Source organism: Zalophus californianus, chromosome 3 (assembly GCF_009762305.2).
Source record: "Zalophus californianus isolate mZalCal1 chromosome 3, mZalCal1.pri.v2, whole genome shotgun sequence".
Taxonomy (NCBI): domain Eukaryota; kingdom Metazoa; phylum Chordata; class Mammalia; order Carnivora; family Otariidae; genus Zalophus; species Zalophus californianus.
Genome location: NC_045597.1, coordinates 135,996,368 through 136,009,652, shown reverse-complemented (window position 1 = coordinate 136,009,652; position 13,285 = coordinate 135,996,368). Strand labels below are relative to the sequence as shown.

At 41.0% G+C, this 13,285-nt stretch overlaps 1 pseudogene; it reads right to left on the bottom strand.

Annotated features, from left to right (window-relative positions):
- Positions 1–742: 742 nt before the first annotated feature.
- LOC113920349 lies at positions 743–3,056 on the bottom strand (annotated as a pseudogene).
- Positions 3,057–13,285: the final 10,229 nt, after the last annotated feature.

Here is a 13,285-nt window from a genome sequence, read left to right as displayed (position 1 = left end):
GTAGTCAATGCACCTCTGCAGGTCTCTGCGTCTCTAAGTTCCTGACAGTGCTTGCCTTTATCCATTTTTCCAGGTCCTCCATGTCCACCTCTTCTTCCTCCCAACTGTTCCATCAAAGGTCCAGAAGGTCTACTAGGGCCACCTCATCTTCCTCCACCAAAGCCACCTTGGTCCATGCCCCAGCCACCATGGAAGCCACCTCTGTCTCTACCGGGACCACCATGGCCCATAGGCCACCTCTTCCTCCCCACGTGGCACCAGGGCTGCCTCTGCCACCGTCACCCCCGGGGGGTGGGAAGGATGGTGGAAGGAAGCCTTCAGGCTTCAGGGCCTTACACTGGTTGCATTCTGCTCTCCAGGCAAAGTTCTGGTTTCCACACCCTGGACTGGGGCACTGCTAGTCTCCAGCTAGACATTTCCTCCTCCTCCATATAGGTTCTCTCAGGAACCCCAGGGCCCTCTTGTGGGAAAGCCACCTCTGTCTCCTCCACAGCCTCCCATGTGACTATGGGGCCCCCAGAACCTCCTGGGCCCCCTGGACCTCCACAAAGTGGTGGTGGCATCCCTCTGCCCTCACAGGGAGGCATACCACCGCATGCCATTCATCAGAGGCTTCTTCCGAGCAAGAGAAACCTTAAATTTGCTCCCTTGAAAATCTTTCCCATCAAACCACTCCATGGCAGCCCTGGCAGTTGGTGGGTCTTCACAGGACACCATAGCATCACCTTTGGGCTTTCCTGTTTCCATGTGCAAGTAGATATGGATCACAGGTTGTCTGATTCTCTTGTTCATCTTAATAACTCCACACTGCTTAAAGAAGTCTGCCAGATCATCTGGTCACATTGTCATTTAAGCCTTGCACATAAATTGCACTGTTGTCAGAGTCTTCATTTCGATCTACAGGTGGGCCTAGATCAAGATCTGGTCCTTCATCTGTGGGTCCACCAGGCTTATTGAAGCCACCTTGCTCTCCAGCACCGATTCCACTGCATCCTTTTCCCCGTTCACTTCTGCTCATGCCTCCACCGATCAAATCCCCTTCTTCCCCTACCCCCATTATCAGGGCCACTCATGCTCCTGTTCTCTCCTGGTCCGGAAAATCCTCCAGAGCCCTGCCCATAAATACCCATGCTACTTGGGGTAGTCCTGTTGGAATGAACTCTGCTGCCTATAGCTGCTGCTCTGTTGGCTATATGGACTTGGAGCCTGGCTGTAGGATTCAGTTTGGGGGTGGGGGAGAGGGTGGGAGGGCCGTAACTAGTGGACAGCTGCTGCCCATGGCTGCTTTGTTGACCATAGCTCCTCGGCTGCCCATACGAGTTCTGCTGAGAGTAACTGTTCGGATCATAACTAGTTGGTCAGCAATATAGAGGAATAGCTGGTAGGAGGATAAGATGGTGGTGCCTTGACTAGCTGCATGGGTAGCCCCCAAGTACCTGGTGATAACTGTAGTTACTCTGTCCATATCCTAGGCTGGGCTGGTTGTAAATCCCTGTGCTAGATTGAGGTTGACTAGTCTTAGCGGGCTTGCTACCATCCTGCAGTCTTGCAGGTGCGGTGGCTGCCAGCTGGGTAAGCAGGCCGAGTGCCATATGCAGACTGAGCTGCATAGGAGGCCGGGTGGTAGTGACCGTAGCAGGGGTGGTATCATAAACACCAGTACCGTGCCCCTGGACAGGCTGACTATATACCTGGGCGGGGTGGCAGGTGGAGTAGTATAACCAGCGGGAGTCTGTCCATAAGAAGATGCAAGGTGGTCTGCCCATAGGTCTCAGTGGTCTGAGCCTGGGTATAGCTGACATCAGTAGGCTGTCCATAGGTTCCATTACTTTGCTGCCCATATGTCTGGGTGGTCTGTGCATATCCTTGAGTGGGCTGGGTGGTGTATGCACGGTAGGCCCAGCAGGGCTATCTCTCTCTGGCTTTTCCTCTAGGTGCCGCACTCTGCAAAGCAATCTTAAAGCTGGTGGGAAAATTATGATTGCTCTATGACCTTTAAAATTGTGTCAAAACATTAAAACTCTTACTGTTATATATAAACATAGGGGGAAATGAAATAATAGTAAAATTAGTATCTATATAGCACATTATAATTTAAAACATTAGAAACATTGAGTTAAAGTGTTTTATTATCAAGAGTACTTTGAACAGTGCTTGCCTTACTGTTGTAGAACTTAGAGTAGAAACAAGCATCTTTTCTGTGTCTTGGCTAATTTCTAAATTTGGGACAGTTTCTAATATGTTATCTTTTGCACTTTCAATGTCAATATCTTCAAGAATTCCTTTAACAGTTGCTCTTGGGGACTCATGTGCTCTGAAAGGATACATCACACTGTTCCAACAACTAGCCTCACCTCAGGTACCAAACCAATGACCCCAGATATGCGTGAGTTTACAAATCTCCACCATTCCCTGCCCAGACCCCCTGTTAACTCCTATCTAAACCACCCCATGACTAACTTCTCTGCCCCTGACCTTGTGCAACCCAATTATTCAAGCCCTTAAAGAACTCATTTGACTGAATTCATTTGGACAGTTGCCACCTGCCCAATGAGTTTCTATCAAACCCTGCTTTAAAATTTTTTTAAATCAAAATATATTATCAGTTTTCTAGCAAGAAAGTTTTTTGTAGGGACTTTGATGCACAAATATGGATAGAAACCTCAGAAGAAATGGCTGGCATACCAGAAAATGCTTGTGTCTGGGGAGCAGAAATTAGGGGTTGAGGGAGGATGGAACAAATGACTGGGATTATTTTTGTTACAAGCCATGACTTTTTAAACTATGTGCATCTGTTACACTGTTACAAATAAAAATTCAGTTAAAAAGGAAAATTCTTTAAAAGTACATTTATTTCCTCTGAAATAGAGCAACAATATTCAGTTAAATTTGGCAAATGTTTCTGGAACAACTATTACATGCCCTGTGCTGTGCTAGGCCACAGGAAAACAAACCTGACCTGCCTGCAAACAGGTCACAGTCACCTGAATTCCTCCCATAGAATCTGCCTGGTCTTGTGGAATGAGAATCCAGTGCATTCTTTTAACTTTCACCATCAGAGTATTAAAAATTTCAGACAAGGTCTATATTTGAAATCAGGTATCTTAGAAAAAATATGAAAGATCCCATTGTCTATTTGCAGGAATTGAGAGTTATTCCCAAGCCCACATTTATTCATAGCTCAGATTCACTGAGAAGCTCTGATTTTACTCAGTTGAGGTCTCCTGATAAGTACTCTCTTGATAGTAAGTTTTCCATGTCATTTATTAAGTCCTTGTTATGCTCATATCTTGGAAATTTTTATCCTCTCATAGAAAATGGTACATTTATCTTGCCATAAGTAATTGCATAATTAAGTTTCTACCCACCCAATTGCAGCAATCAGAAATGAAAGATTTGTTATTATGGCTATTATAATTCTTTATTGTTTATTGAATACCAATAAGTTCCAGGGATATGAGACATACACTAATGTATAATGGCTTTGGAGTATTTTTAATGTTCCTAAAATATTAAGGGATGCATTCCTTGTTTAAAAGGCAAAATCTCTAGAGAAGGTTTTGAGTCAAGGCGTTCTTTTAAAATCTCTCCGGGAATTGCATCTCTTTTTAGCACCAGCTCCTCCTAGTGCAGCAATTCTCACCCTGGTCACATATTGGAATCCCCTGGGAGCTGCTAAGAGGAAAAAAAGACAAACAAACAAACAACAGTCCCTAGGGCCCACCCCTAAGAAATTCGGATTTCCTGGGTAATGAGAGGAGCCTGATCACGTGTGACATCTAATATGTCCAGGGTGGGGGCAAGGATGGCATAGAGGCAAACTATAAAACAGACTCTTAACTATAGAGAACAAACTGAGGGTTGCTGGAGGGAAGGTGGGCAGGGGGATGGGTTAAAAGGGTAATGGGTATTAAGGAGGGTACTTGTGATGAGCACTGGGTGTTATATGTAGTGATGAATCACTAAATTCTACTCCTGAAACTAATTATACTGTATGTTAACTAAATGGAATTTAAATAAAAACTCGAAACAAAAATAAATAAATAAATAAATAAAAACAAATATAGTAAAGGGGGAAAAATGTCCACAGATGGTTTTAATGTGCAGTCAGGGTTGAGAACCCCACCTAAAACGGTGGATGGTCCTTGCACTAGCAGCATCAACATCATCTGGAAACTTGTTGCCTCTACAAATCCTCAGGCCTGCCCCACCCCAGTGAATCCCAAATTCTGGGGGAGGAGCCCAGGAACCTGTATTTTAACAAGCCCTCTAGGTGATCCTGAGGCTCACTGAAGTTCAAACCATTAGACTTAAAAGAATATTAAAAAAGGAATTGTCAGGAGAATGGCGTTAAGGAATCAGAGAGAACGGAACCAGATGGGCTCTCTTCCTGGGGTGTAGGAAGCTCTGTCATAGTCTGGGTGCTGATGAAGATTCTTTTTATATAATAAGTTTTCCCAGGATTCATCATACTTTGGTGAAGTGAGTCACACTAGCAAACTAGACCAAACTTACCTTATATATTTTTGTATGAAATGAGCCAGATTCTTTGGATAGAAAAGAAAGGAGAAGGGAAGTGATTAGAAGTCTGGCAAGTATGAAAATTTGGAGTTCTAAATGTTTGGTAGAACAAAGTGGGGGAGCACTGAGGCACACCTTCATAAACAGAATGAAAAATTAAATTGGCTGGTTTTAGAAAATAATTTCATCTAGCTCTCTAAAGGAGACCCTGATGACTTTTTTCCTTATCATAAAAGTTACACAGTAGATGGGGAGTCCCTTGGGGCAACTATAGGGTCATTCATCTCACACCTGGACTATACTTCAGAATGAGCAAATGCTGAAATTCTGATCATTTTATAGGACTTCCAGCTTTCCAATGTGGAAATTCTGATAGTTGCCATGGTAAGTCCCTTTGGACAGTATTTTAAATTCTCTTTATTAGCAAGTAGCAAACAGTGAGATTCCACTGGGCAGATTTTACTAAAATAATAACTATGACAACCTCCAATATGAATGATACACAGGCAGTTCAACTCCTGTTGAGTGGAGCCACTACCTTGGAAATGGGGACGTTTCTTCCACCATGTGGTCTCAAGACAAAGATTACCTATAGTTATTGAATGATTAAGGTGATACTAATTGTTTTTAAATGGATCCCCAATCTTGCGGAGAATCTATTTAATTGTTGTGATTAATTAACATCTCAAACTATCTCAGAAGACTATTTTAATTAGCAGAGACATTTGGAGTTGAGTTTAGAATCTAAAGCATCAGTGCTCAGCATATTCTAAAGATAAGGAGGGCAGTAGCTCAGTCCATCATGATTAATATAATGAGTGCTGAACTCAATATAATCAAAATCTACAGAAGAAATACTCTTTTTGAAATGTCTCCTGGATTTCTACAGGAGAAAATAATGGCAGGAATCTGCCTGGATAGTTTGCCAGCAATTTAAAACTAAATGCACTATTTAATCTTTACTTCTTCCTGTGGTGTTCTCTGACACTATACAGATAGGGCCAATCACAGATCTTGGGGGATTGGTCACAGAATTGTTTGTTGGCTTAATGATTTTGGCCCAGTGAGCTTTCCCAGTGAAGTTGACAAATGAAAGAACTAGATTTTCTTAGGGCAGAAAACAAGTAGCATTCACACAAAGAAGCCCTCTCTATTCAGGATAATGTCCTTAAAAGGATAAATTGGGAAATATGCTCTTAAACATCTTTTATAATAACTTGCCAATTACACAACCATAGAATAAATGGATTTATATTAATAATTAAATGTTTAGTAAAGAAACTTAGAAAAATACTAATTGTTGTAGAGGTATAGAAATAAGTTAGAATATATAACTTGTGAATTTTTGGTTGATTAGTACAAATGTCACTACTGTTCCTCTCCTTTATACATTATATATAGTGTATAATACTCTAGAATAATTTTGTGCATACAAAGATTTTTAAATGTCATGAATAAATAGTCTTATGGAGGATATTGAGAAACTTCATGAAAGATGTTGGTTGGAAAAATTTTAGCAATACAAAAAATAAAACAATAAAATTAAATTTACTCTCTGTATAGAAATTGGAGAAACGTTACAGGTAGATGAAGTGTATGAATGGGAAGAAAATAAGTTAATAGGATATTTTTAAATCCTCAATGATCCTATGTGATCAGACTAAAGCATATTATGACTATTACGCACTTTCCTCCACAATCAACCTCTGAAGCAGATTGTTAGAACGACTAAACCAAAATGGACCACAGCCAAAGGTACTCTATAATAATGCCTTGTATTAACACTTTGTAAGTTGTTATGTGGAATTCTGCATCACTAAATAATGAAAATTAGAAGATGCTAAAAATCTGTTTGGGAGTTGAACAACGTATTATTACCTACTGGTGCATAACAAATTACCATAAGGCTAGTGGTCTAAAGCAAGACAATTTACTATCTCATAGTTTCTTGGATCAAGAGTCCAGGTACAGTTTAGCTGAGTCCTCTGTTCATGGCCTCACAAGTGTGCATTCAAGGTGTCAGCCCAGTTTTGCTGTCATCTGGAGGCTCAACTGGGGAAGAATACTCTTCTAAGCTTACTAAGGTTATTGGCAGAATTCATGTTCTTGCAGCTATAAGACTGAGGGTCCTAGCTTCTTATTGACTATCAGCTGACCTTAGCAACTAGAGGCTGCCCAGAGTTCCTGCAAGCCACCTGCAGTGCCTGGACTTTGCCTACAGTTCCTTGTCACCTAGACTTTCCCCAAATGGCTGCTTACTTCATTGAACCAGCAAGGAGAGTCTCTGGATCAAGTAAGTTATCAAGATGGAGTCATATTTATATAGTATAACATAATTATAGAAGTGGCCTTAGTCACTTCTGCCATATTCTGTTGGTTAGAAGCAAGTCCCAGGGGCTCCTGTGTGGCTCAGTCAGTTGAGTGCCTGACCCTTGATTTCAGCTCAGGTCATGATCTCAGGGTTCTGGGACTTAACCTGCGTTGGGGTCTGTGCTCTGTGGGAAGTCTGCTTGAGGATTTCTCTTCCTCTCCTTCTTCCCCTCCCTAGGCTTGTGCTCTCGCTCTCAAATAAATAAATAAATAAATAAATAAATCTTAAAAAAAAAAAAAAAGGAAACAAGTCCCAGATCCCGTCCACACTCAGGAAGAGGGGATTATACCAAAGTGTGAATACCATGAAGCAGGATCATGGTTGGCGGTATGGTGGTGGTGGGGGTAACCTTATAGTTGATCCACTATGGGTAATTTATTTAACCTGAATGCATTTCATTTTCCCCATCTGTGAAGCAGAAATTATAATCTCTGGCCCATGGTCTGTTGTGTGCATTTATTTTATTTTTTTTTTATTTTAATTCCAGTGTAATTAACATACAGTGTTATATTAATTTCAGGTGTACAAATAGTGATTCAACAATTCTATATATTACTTAGTTCTCATCAAGATAAGTGTACTCTTAATCCCCTTCACCTATTTCACTCATCCCCCCACCTACCTCCCCTCTGGTAACCATCTGTTTGTTCTCTATAGTTAAGAGTCTGGTTTTGGTTTGTCTCTTTTTTCTCTTTGTTCATTTGTTTTGTTTCTCAAATTCCACATATGAGTGAAATCGTATGGTATTTGTCTTTCTCTGACTTATTTCACTTAGCACTACACTCTCTAGCTCTATCCATGTTGTTGCAAATGGCAAGATTTCATTCTTTCTTATGGCTGAGTAATATTCCATTATGTCTATATACCACTTCTTTTTTGACAATTCATCCACCAGTGGACACTTAGGCTGCTTCCACAATTTGGCTATTGTAAATAATACTACTATAAACATAGAGGTACATATATCACTTTGAATTACTGTTTTTGTATTTTTGGGGTAAATACCCAGTAGTGTGATCACTGGATTGTAGGGTATTTTTAACTTTTTTCGGAACTTCCATACAGTTTTCTACAGTGGATACACCAGTTTGTATTCCCACCAATAGTGTACAAGGGTTTCTTTTTCTTCACATCCTTGCCAACACTTGTTGTTTCCTCTGTTTTTGATTTTAGCTGTTCTGACAGGGCTGAAGTGATACCTCATTGTGGTTTTGATATGCATTTTCCTGATGATGAGTAATGTTGAGCATCTTTCATGTGTCTGTAGTCCATCTGTATGTCTTCTCTGGAGAAATGTCTGTTCATGTCTTCTGCCCATTTTTAATTGGATTATTTGTTTTTTTGATGTTGAGTTGTAGAATTTCTTTATATATTTTAGATACCATCCCTTTATCACATATGTCATTTGCAAATATCTTCCTCCATTCAGTAAGTTGTCTTTTAGTTTTGTTATTTCCTTTGCTGTGCAGAAGTTTTTTATTTTTATGTAGTTTCAATAGTTTATTTTGTTTATGTTTCCCTTGCCTCGATAGACATATCCAGAAAAATGTTTCTATGGCTGATGTCAGAGACATTACTGCCTGTGCTCTCTTCTAGGATTTTTATGGTTCCAGGTCTCACATTGAGATCCTTAATCCACTTTGAGTTTATTCTTCTGTATGGTCTAAGAAAGTAGTACAGTTTCATTCTTTTGCATGTAGCTGTCCAGTTTTCAAAAAAACCATTTATTGAAGAGACTGTTGTGTGCATTTAAATGAAGAGAAAACAGGGCTTGGAACATAGTAGGCCCTCAGTACATAGCAATTAATTCCTCTGTCCCCTCTCTTCTCTCCTTTTCCCTTACAGTGTGATAGAGTATTTTTTTATTTCCTATCTCTTCATTCCTTTTTTTTTTTTAAGTTCCTTGAAGAAACAGGATCCTAATGGCTTCAGTCAAAAAAAAAAGATAAATAAATTCAGGATGCTAAATTCTTAAATTCTTGAGGGGTCTCTTCTAGTCTTACACCTTTGAGAATATTGCCTTAGGTTAGCAAAGGATACTTAACTTAAAGGTAGTACAGAATATAATTTTCTTAATTCAGTGCTATGGATCAGGAACAGTTTTTACTCTGGAGACTGGGGAATTCATTTCCTATAATTGAGGGTATGGAGAGTTACCAAGAGCAGCTGCCTAGATCTCTCTGCCCTCCCTTGTCTCCTGCCCTCATATCTCTCTGCTGTGGTCACCCCCAGAGATGCAACAGATGCCTCACTCAAAATTGGTTCAGCTGTCCAGACTAGAGGTGACACACATGCACCAAGAGGGTATGAAAAAGTTTATATCTTACATGATGAGTCTTTACAGGGAGAGCTGGGCAACCTCCCAGGCAACACTGAAAATGGCTTGAGATCAAGGAGGGGAGACTGGCTTTGGCTTTTACCATGGTTATGGGGCCCCTGAAAACAGAGTTCAAAGTTCATTGGCAGCAGCCATAGCTTGTAGTTCAGTGTTCCTTTGCACATTCACCTCCTGTAGGAACTAGAACCTCCAACCCTACAGAGTCTAGAATTGTGGAGGTGAAAAGTACATAACCCTATAATGGGTCATTAAGAATAATGGTAAGTGGGGCTACTTTTGCTCTTGTTCTCCATTCCCAGACATAGGTATTTTTTTTTCCTTTTGAGGACACAGTGACCTATAATTCCCTGACTTAAAAGCCCCATCTTACCGATCATCTTGGACCACTCTTGGTAGCACCTGTGTTAGTTTGGGTTCTCTAAGTAGCAGATGCTAAAATGGGGTTAGATATGTAAAAGAATTATTGTGGAAGACACCTGTTAAGGGTAAAAGAGGAGAGCCCAGAAGGAGGCAGAAACCACCTTCAGAGCATGATGCAGGTCTTACACCTATGAAAGGAAGGAAGACGGGGGGAAGAGCCTTAGTCCTCAGTGCCCTGCTCTAGTACCCCTTCCTGGTCATTCATGGGCCAAGTATAGCCCAGCAAAGTGTCGCCTCAGCAGGAACGTGATGTAGAATCCAAAGCTGTGGCAGCTGGAGGCTGCCAGCCAACCGTGCTCCCTCTAGCATGTGGTCTTGAAGGGCAATGAGAGCAGCGCACCTCCATGTCTCCCACAGACAGTGGGATGTGTTTTCAGGGTCATGATTCCTGTTAACATCCTTTCAGAGACATGTAAAGAATTAAATTCCTTTTTAATGACATTTTGGCCAATTTGGATTTTGCTTCTTTAAATGCAGCAGCACTTGAGGTACTGAAACTATATCATACAAGGCTTCAATAATTAAATTTAAATATCCAGCCCCTAACACAGGTAGAAATCCAATAAATTTTGTTTGAGATGAATTTCTCAGCAGCATAGGATATATATTGAAGAGATTGGAAATGTGAATGTGAAGCTGAGCAGTTCGAACTTGATTTCAGTCTTTGGAGACAATGAAGAGTTTTTGAGCAGCAGTATGATGCTACAAGTAGCCATGCTTAGCTTTCTGTTCAGCATCAAATGAGATGGTATGGGGTTTTATAAGTAATTTTATAGAAATAGTCACCAAGATAATTACAATCCCAAAGTGCTGATTTATCATTAACAACAAGTACATATTGAGTGTATGTATCAGGTTCTGTGCTAAGTGCCAATTTGGTTCGCTTACAGTGATCAAAACTATCATGCAATGCTAAACGCTTACATTTTATTAACATGGTATCTTACTGTTTAACTTACCAACATTCCAGTGAGGGAAATATTATGGTTCTCATTTTACAAAAGAGGAAACTAGGGTTTCAAATATGTAAATAACTTACCCAAAGCGAGGCTATATCTTAGCCTTCCCTCATTCATTTATTCATTCAGCAAAACGTTTGTGTGTGTGTGTGTATGTGTGTGTGTGTGTGTGTGTGTGCAGAGCTGGTGAAGGGGGCAGAAATCAGACCATATAGGGCCCAGAAGGCCAGCCTCAGGATTTTAACCCAGGAGGAAGAGAAGCAGGGAAGTGATATGATAAGATTTGTTTTTAAAAGCCTCCCCCCACCCCACCCCCACCCCACCTCCAGTGTGGTCAATGAACAGAAGGAACACTGGGTGGGGTGGGAGGGATCTGTTTTGAGACCAGTCAGGAGCTATTGCAGGGGTTCAGGTGAGAAGATGGCATAGTGGATGGGGGGTAGTAGACAAACCTGAAAGGTATTCAGTATTTAGAAGACCAAAATCTTCAGCAGTTAGTGATGGGTTGGATGCAGGGTGAGGGAGACGGGGTATTAAAAATAATTAACAGGTTCTGGCATGAGCAACTGGGTAGAGAATGATGTCACTTGCTGACATCAAGGGCACAGGTGAAGGACTAGAAGTGGAGGGGAAGAGTACATTCATTTAACCCCTTAATCCCAGCTTGATTAAGATCACTGTGTTATTGATCCCAAGACCACTCAAGATGACTGACTCATCTCTAGCTCAGTTTACTGGTCTCAGAAATACCTACTAAATTTTCATTTTCTCCAAAATACATCCTTCTCCCTGCCACCAGTTCTGTCTCTAAAACATAGAACTGATTATCACTGTTGCTCAAAAAATATTTTTATCTCCCTCTTCCCTTTCAGAGAACAGAATCCAAAAATTTCCCAGCCTACCACTGTTGCTTCCAGAGTGTTCTCTGCCCTCTCAACTCTTTCCTGTTGGGCCCCAGGCTTGTTCTCATCACAGTCTCACTGGTTGACATGTCTTTCCCTTGCTCCTAGTAGGCAAGGAAACGTTTTGTGGGTCCTGATCTTTAGCATGGAGCGCTGCACATCTAAGCATAGTAGGTCTGTATTTTCCAGCACATCACACTCTCGTTTTTCCTTCTTTCTCATTAGTTTCTCCTACTTAGTCATTTTCTGATTTCTTCCCATTTGCCCAACCTCATAAAATGAAGTGGCCCAAGGTTTAGTCCTTTGCCCTCTTCTTGTAACTGTCCTCACTCCCATGGTGACTTCACCAATCTACACACTGATGGCTCCAAATCAATATCCCTGACCAGACATTTTCCCTGAACTTCAAACTTACATGTCTACATATCTATTCCACATTTTCACTTGGAGACTAAAAATTATCTCAGACTTATAGATCCACAACTCAATTCCAATTTACCCCTTCAAACCTCTTTCATCTGCTGTCTTCCCTACCTTATAATGCATCAACCCCCAAACCATAAAGTCAAACTTGCCTCCCCTTTTTCTGTTATACCCCACATCCAATCTGTCATGTAATTCAAATTCAAAATATATTTAGGATTCATTTTCTGCTACCTCTACTCCTACCACCTTGGTCCAAGCCACCATAATCTCTCACCTACATTAGTGCAATAGCTTCCTAGTAGGTCTTCCTGGTTTTGCTCTTGACCTTTGTCTTAGGGTAGGCTGGATTGCCATAACAAATGGACCCCCAAATCTCAGTGGCTTAAAGAACAACACCTTTACTTCTTTCTTATGCAACAGTCAAAGGCCGAGGTCAAGTCTTCAAAGCAGCTCCCCAGTGCACATTTAGTTCTCTGGCCAATGGCAGCTCTGTTCTCTCCTAGTCAGATGACCATACCTGCATGCCAAGACAGGTAGGAAATATGGTCCCTGGCTGGCCAGCTGCTGCCACTGACAACTCTATACTGTGGAAGAAGGAGAATGGATTTGGGTCACCTGCCAGTTATCTCTGCTATACTCCCTAGACATCATTCTCAACATAGCAGCCAGACTTTTGAACAAAACTCAGATGCCTTCCAAACTCACTCCCACACCACCTTCAAGCCTTTGCTCAAATGCCATCTTTCAATAAGGCCTACATTTTTCTTCCTTGTTTAAAATTGTGACTCCCCACCCTACCTACTCCCACTCATGCACGTTTACCTGATTTTTCTTTTCTATCATTTATCACCTTTAAATATTCTACACAATTTACTTAATGTTGATCGTCTATCTTGCTTGATAAATATAATCTCTCCTTTATTTACTGTTATTTTCCCAGTACTTAGAATAATGTCTGGCCCCATAGTAGGTGTTCAATAAATATTTGTTGAATAACAGAACCAAGAGTGAGGCCCAATCCTTATAAGGTGGTAATAACTCAAATTCCATCCCCTGATTAGGAACTACTACCTCTCAAATGTGTGCCAAATTGCACAAAGGGAATCAGGAAAGGGAGCGCTAATATCCCCATTATAACATCAACAATAATCAAAATTAAATAATGTACATGTCTGCTACTAGTCACCAGAAGTGTCACCTTCATTGGGATTGGGGCACATTATGTGATAAATAAGGACATTGTCCCTGGTTCAGAGCATCACTTACCCTTCTTTTGATTCCTATCCCCTGTGGCCACCACCTCCTCCCTCAATAAATTAAATACTGTGGCTCATCTAAATGATTGCTA